The sequence below is a fragment of the Mastomys coucha genome, unplaced genomic scaffold (genome assembly GCF_008632895.1).
Source record: "Mastomys coucha isolate ucsf_1 unplaced genomic scaffold, UCSF_Mcou_1 pScaffold17, whole genome shotgun sequence".
Taxonomy (NCBI): Eukaryota; Metazoa; Chordata; class Mammalia; order Rodentia; family Muridae; genus Mastomys; species Mastomys coucha.
The window spans coordinates 14,778,742-14,785,369 of NW_022196899.1; the positions used below are offsets into that span (position 1 = coordinate 14,778,742).

Here is a 6,628-nt window from a genome sequence, read left to right on the forward strand (position 1 = left end):
GGTGTTTGGAACCCCTTCCTAAATCCAGAGTAATTCTAAAGGTGGAGTGGAAGCCTACTCAATTTCTGATAGACACCGGGGTGCAACATTCAGTGTTACACCAAACAGATGGGCTTATGTCTAAAAACCATCATGAGTACAAGGTGCCTCTGGGACCAAACAATATTCATGGACTACCCAAAGATCAGTTGATCTGGGCATGGGCCAGGTATCTCACTCTTTTGTGGTTATCCCAGATTGTCACTACCCCTTGCTCACCACAATGGGAACCCAGATCTATTTCTTCCCAGAGGGGCCCAAAGTTAAAGGCCCTCAGAGAGAACCACTCAAAGTCCTGACTCTCAGGCTGGAGGATGAGTACAGGTTATTTGAGATGTCAGATGGGACACCTCCGGACCTAGAATGGTAGCTCACGGCCTTTCCCCAGGTCTGGGCTGAGACAGCTGGGATGAGAAAGGCCACCAACCAGACCCCCATCCATGTGGACCTCAGAGCCCAAGCCTCCCCAATATCTGTTCACCAATATCCAATGTCAAAGGAGGTCCTAGATGGAATCAGGCCCCACATCACCAGGCTCCTAGAACAAGGGATTCAGCAGAAGTGCCAATCGGCTTGGAATACTCCCCTCCTGTGAAGAAACCTGGGACTCAAGACTCTCACTTACAAGAGGTAAACTGGAGAGTTGCTGACATATACCCTACTGCTTAACCCATATACCCTGTTGAGCTCTTTGTAACCCTCTAGGACTTGGTATACTGTCCTGAACCTCAAGGATACCTTCTTTTGCCTAATATTGACTGCCCAAGGTCAGGACTACTTTGCATTTGAATGGAAGGATCCTGAGCAGGGTTGACAGGCCAACTCACATGGACCAGACTGCCACAAGGATTCAAGAACTCGCCCACCCTCTTTGGTGAGGCTCTACACCATGACCTCCCCATCTATCATGAGTCCAATCCACAGGTAACCCTTGTCTAGTACATAGATGACTTTTGATTGCAGCTCAGACCAAAGAGGACTGTCTAGAAGGGACTAAACACCTCTAGGAGGAGCTGGAGGGATTGGGATACAGAGCCTCAGCCAAGAAGGCCCAAATCTGCCAGAGAAAAGTAAGTTATCTGGACTACCTGCTGAAAGATAGCTGATTGCTGGTATTGACTCTCCAGTGTCGATCTCCAAGAGACCATCCTGCACCATCCTTCCTCAACAGAGCCCCAAACAGGAATTCCTGTGCAAGGCTGGGTTCTGCTTGCTATGGATTCCAGGGTGTGCTGATTGACTGTTCGCTGTACCCCCTGACTAAAAACAGACAGCTCTTCCATTGAGGGGAAGAAGAACAACGAGGCTTTTGATGTGATTAATCAGGCTTTGCTCAAGGCCCCTGTTCTAGGACTGCCCGATACCAGCAGACCTTTCCACCTTTATGTAGCAGAGAATGGAGGGATAGCAAAGGGAGTGCTCACTCAGCAGCAGTGCCCCTGGAAATGACCAGTTGTTTGTCTGTCAAAGAAGTTAGACCCTGTCACTACTGGGTGGCTGCCACGCCCACTCGTCTACTCCAGTCATATCCGAATTATCGGGGGGTAAAAGCCTGATTAAGGACAAGAGGCGTTATGGCCCCAAAAGGGAGCTTGTGCCTCCTGGATATTCAGATAGTCGCTGGCATCTCCTAACTCAGACATGTTCCAGATTAGTCTTTCCAATCGTCAACATGACCCCCATATTTAGGCCTAAAGGTACCCCAAGAAATGATTCATAAATGGCTAAGATTAGGCATTGTTTCCTGGCCAGCACAATGTTTCCAACCTATCCTAATTCAATTCCAGGCTGTCCTTAGCTTGAAATTTCTCTCAAAGAATCTGCCTTGCCAGACAGGTTTTCCTCAGAGCTAGCAATAGAGGTCAAGCACATTCCTCAGGGCAGTCCCACAGAAGAAAGAACTGTTTTACATACTAGAGATTAATCGAAGGGCTTCCCTTACTCAAGGACATTAGCTAGAACTGTTAGGTCAGAACTTCCCAGTGCTTGCCTCCAGCAAGACCCAGAGAATTATCAGGAAATGCTAGATCGAACTTCCTGGTCTTTGCCTCCAGCAGAACCAGAGAATTAGCATAAGAATACCAAATTAGCCCCAGCGGGGAGGGCACCATTGCTCTCCCGCCCACTTCACAACTGGATATATGATCTTGGTCAGTAAGATCACTGACCTTGATGTGACTGTCACCTGCCTACATGACTCTTGTCATCTGCCCTGCTTTCTGTATATCATATAAACCTGCTTTTCACTAGGACTCTCACTTGAGGCCACTTGGGAACTCGTGCAGGACTCGCACTGGCTAGAACTAGAATTTAGATGGGCTAGGATTTAGACTCATGCAGTCCGCAGTCCCCTGGGCCCAGAGCGCTTGGGCCCCGGGGATGCAGCACCAGTCCAGAGAAGATAGCTGCTGCTTTAGACCCAGTGTGTTTTAGATGGCCTCAGATGTACCTTAACTGCTGAGCTGCTAGATTTACCATTTCTCTTTTGCAATGACTGTAAAAGTCTGATGCCATTTTTAAGAAATGCATTCAGATCCTGTACTTCATGTGTCATCTCTGTCATCATTCTTCGCCTATGCCTCGTTGACCTGACTAGGACCCCATTTCTCCCGTGGGTTGAGGGAGGCCCAGATCAGCCGGCCTGTGGCAGGTGGCCTGCTTATCTACAGATAGTGGCAGCTGTGGTTAAAGATGCTGATAAATTAACTCTGGGGCAAAATCTGACAGTGACTGCCCCCCATGCCATGGAGAACATTGTTCACCAGCCCCAGACTGATGGCTGACCAATGCGCTCATGACTCATTATCAGACTCTTGCTAAACTCAGGTCGGTTACCTTCTTGTCACCAGTGGCCCTCAACACAGTCACTCTGCTAACCGACCCCAACCTCGATCTGCCAGCTCATGATTGCTAGCAGATTCTATCTGAGGACCATGAATGGCAAGAGGACCTGTTGGACCAGCTGCTCCCTGATGCCAAGGCAACATGGTTCATTGATGGCAGCAGCTACCTGGTAGAAGGACAACACAAGGCAGGTGCCACCATTGTGGAGAGGCACCAGGTGATCTGGGCCGAATAGCTTCCTCTGGGAATGTCAGCGCCAAAGGCAGAGCTAATAGCTCTGACCAAAGTCTTGGACCTGGGGACAGGAAATAAGATCAACATCTACATTGACAGCAGGTATGCCTTCACCACCGCACATGTTCATGGGGCAATTTACCAACAGAGGGGACTTTTAAAATCAAATGGAAGAGAAGTTAAGAATAAGGCTGAAACCAAGGCCCTCCAAAGTGCCCTCCGTAGGCCAACCAAGGTAAGTATTATCCACTGTCCAGGCCACCAGAAGAGGGAGAGCCGTATAGCTAGAGGAAATAACCTAGCTGATAAATCAGCCAAGGAGGGAGCCCTTAAAGACACTGTACCTATGCTGATCCAACAGAAAAACCTTAACAAACCAACCAGCAGAAAAGTTAAAGAATGGCACCATTGGGTCAAAGGACTGGCTCCACCTAGTCTACACTAAGGAGGAGGAGGGACAGATCTCTGGCTACCCTACCAACTACTATCTCAAGAGTGAGGGTCAATGGAAAACCCAAGAGGGAAAAGCTATCCTCCCTTGGGACCAGGCCTGAGACTGCTAGGACAGATGCATAAATGGACTCACCTGGGCAGCAGAAAGCTGATAGAAGCCCTTAAGGGATCCAACAAGTTCATCATGGACCTAAGATACCTCATAGAGGAAATAGTAGAGAGCTGCAAGGTCTGTCGACAGGTGAATGCCTGCCACACCAAGATAGGCACAGGGAAAAGACCTAGAGGAAAGAGACCAGGAATCTTCTGGGAGGTAGATTTTACAGAAAATATGGTTACAAATATTTACTAGTCTTTGTAGATACTTTTTCAAGATGGGTAGAGGCTTTTTTCATGAAACAGAAGACAGCTCTGGCCATGGCCAAGAAGATCCTAGAAGAAATTTTTCTCAGGTTTGGGATACCCAACATAATTGGGTCCAATAATGGACCCACCTTTGTCTCTCACATAAGCCAGGGGTTGATGAAAGTATTGGGGACAGCTTAGAAACTTCATTGTGTATACCATCCTCAGAGTTCAGGCCAGGTAGAAAGAATAAATAGAACTTTAAAAGCAATCTTGACTAAATTGACCTTAGAAACTGGCAGAGACTGGATGGTACTCTATCCCTTGGCTTTGTTCTGAGCCTGGAACACCCCATATTGTTTCAACCTTAACCTTTCCAGATCCTTTATGGAGGCCCAGCTCCATTGGTGGCCATGGGACCTAACCTACAGATCCCCCAAGAAGGAGATCAAGATCTTGTCAAAAGAATGGTAGCCCTTGAGCCAGTTCAGAGAGAAATATGGTCCCAGCTGTCTGCCCTTTATGCTCCAGGAACGACTGAGGTACCACATGGGTTCCAGGTCAGTGACATTGCTATGTTTGCTGACATTGGACCTAGTCCCTGGAACCCTGATGGAAGGGCCCCTACCTGGTGTTGCTGACAACCCCTACAACCATAAAGGTGGACGACATAGGTTCCTAGATACATATTTCTAATGTAAAACCAGTGACCTGCCCACCCCCTGTGTACCACCCATGTTGGAGTGTGGAGAAGACAAGCAACCCTTTAAAGCTCACGAGCCACCAGAGATGAAGAATTTCCTGACCCTGATGGGGGTTCTGACCCTGATAAGGCATAAGGGGCTGAAAGCTGGAACTAGCCCTCATCAACCTGCCAGACTAACTTGGAGTGTAATCATCAACTCTGACGGGTGACAAGGTGGCCAGGGTAAGCCAAGACCACCCCCTTTTCACCTAGTGGCCCCTCCCTCAGTTTCAACCTGTGTGACCTGATGACCAGGATGGACACCTGGAACATCCCAAACCAAGAGGTAAAGGGGGGCTTGCCAGAATATCACAGGAAAGCCTAATGCTTACCAACGCCATGCTCAGGAAAGGGGTTGGGAGGAAGGGGCATAGGATGTGGACACCCCTAATTAAGAGACATCCTGCTTGAGGTGCCAATTTATGTATGCCACTGAGATGAGAGATCCAGGTCCTTAGGCCATCAGTGCGGTGGGCCTGGAAATCTTCAACTGTGCCACCTGGGGCTGTGAGACCTTGGGAGAAAACTCCTGGAACCCAAGCTCAAGCTGGGATTTAACCACAGCAAGCAGATCCTCTGGATGAAGGGGACTCTCACACACAGCAATTGTGAGGGATGTCACAGCTCATTGGGGAACCTTCATTCAGGGGCACGCCCTGACGTCTCCTGGTGAAGCCAACAGCCCTCAGGGACATGGGTCAGAGAGGGTCAATGCCTCCACTTTTCTTGCAACCCTATCACTGTGCAGTTTCTCCAGAGAGGGAAGGAGTCCAAAGATTGATGGTTAAAGGGTAGGACATGGGGCCTCAAACTATACCAGGAAGGATATGATGATGGACTTCTTTTTACTATCAAACTCAAGATAGAAGCCCCTACCATTCCTGTGGGACCCAATGAGGAGGTTCAAAGTGTCCCACATAAGCTACCCAAGCCTACGTCCCTGGCACCAACCCTGGTAGTGTCAACTACTGTCATGACCCCAACACCCATGGACCCCCCTGCAGGTCCATTAGAACTGTTCCTGCTGACTCAGCTTATCAGAAGAACTTCCTAGAGCTCAATGAATTCTGGCCCGAAGTGACTCGCTCTTGTTGGCTTTGCTATAATATAGCTCCCCCATATTATGAAGGAATTGCCTTCATTTCCCCCAATATTAGCCTAACAATATTAGTCCTTTTCCTGCCGATGACCCCAGAAGTCAGGTGTAGGACTCACCCTACAGGCAGTGACTGGCATGGGACTCTGCCTGGGCTGTGTCCCCTCCCCTCTAGACATAGAGAGGATCGAAGAATCAATCACTCACCTTTAAGAGTTCCTAACCTCCCTCTCTGAAGTAGTCCTACAGAACCTCTGTGGTCTAGAATGATTCTTTTTACAACAGAGAGGGTTTTGTGCAGCCCTAAAGGAAGAGTGTTGCTTTAACCTTGACCATTCAGAGGTGGTTCAAAATTCTGTGACAAAGGTAAGAGAGGGACTAGCCAACAGAAAGAGAGAAAGAACAAGCCCAAGGATGGTTCAAGTCTTGGCTTAACAGCCCCCACCCCACCCCTCGTTTACTACCTTGATTTCTGTATTGTTAGGACCCCTGATCTATTTGTTCCTGCTTCTGACCTTTGGCCTTTACATTCTACATAGTTTAGCTGCTTTTATTAAAGATCGCACAGGTACAGTGCAGTTGACAGTCCTGAGACAAAGATATCAAGAGCTAAGCACAGAGGACCAAGGATATGGGCTGCATAACTATCCACAATAGCCTCAGGATTGATGCACGCACAATGAAAGGGGTGGGGATGAAGAAGTCATTTCAGGAGCTTTTGGAAAATTCCACCAGACCCCTCTCCTCCAGAAGGGGAAGGCTAATTAACATTCTGCAGGACAGACCTGCAAGCCACCTGCAGGTGGAGGAGACCTAGACCAGATAAACACATTCCCCAGGCAGTCAGACTATCTCTGCCACTTTCGTGGGGG

General features: G+C 48.6%; 1 pseudogene; it reads left to right on the forward strand.

Annotated features, from left to right (window-relative positions):
* The first annotated feature begins 3,130 nt into the window (after positions 1-3,130).
* Positions 3,131-6,628, forward strand: part of LOC116094871 — a 45,735-nt pseudogene continuing 42,237 nt past the window's right edge.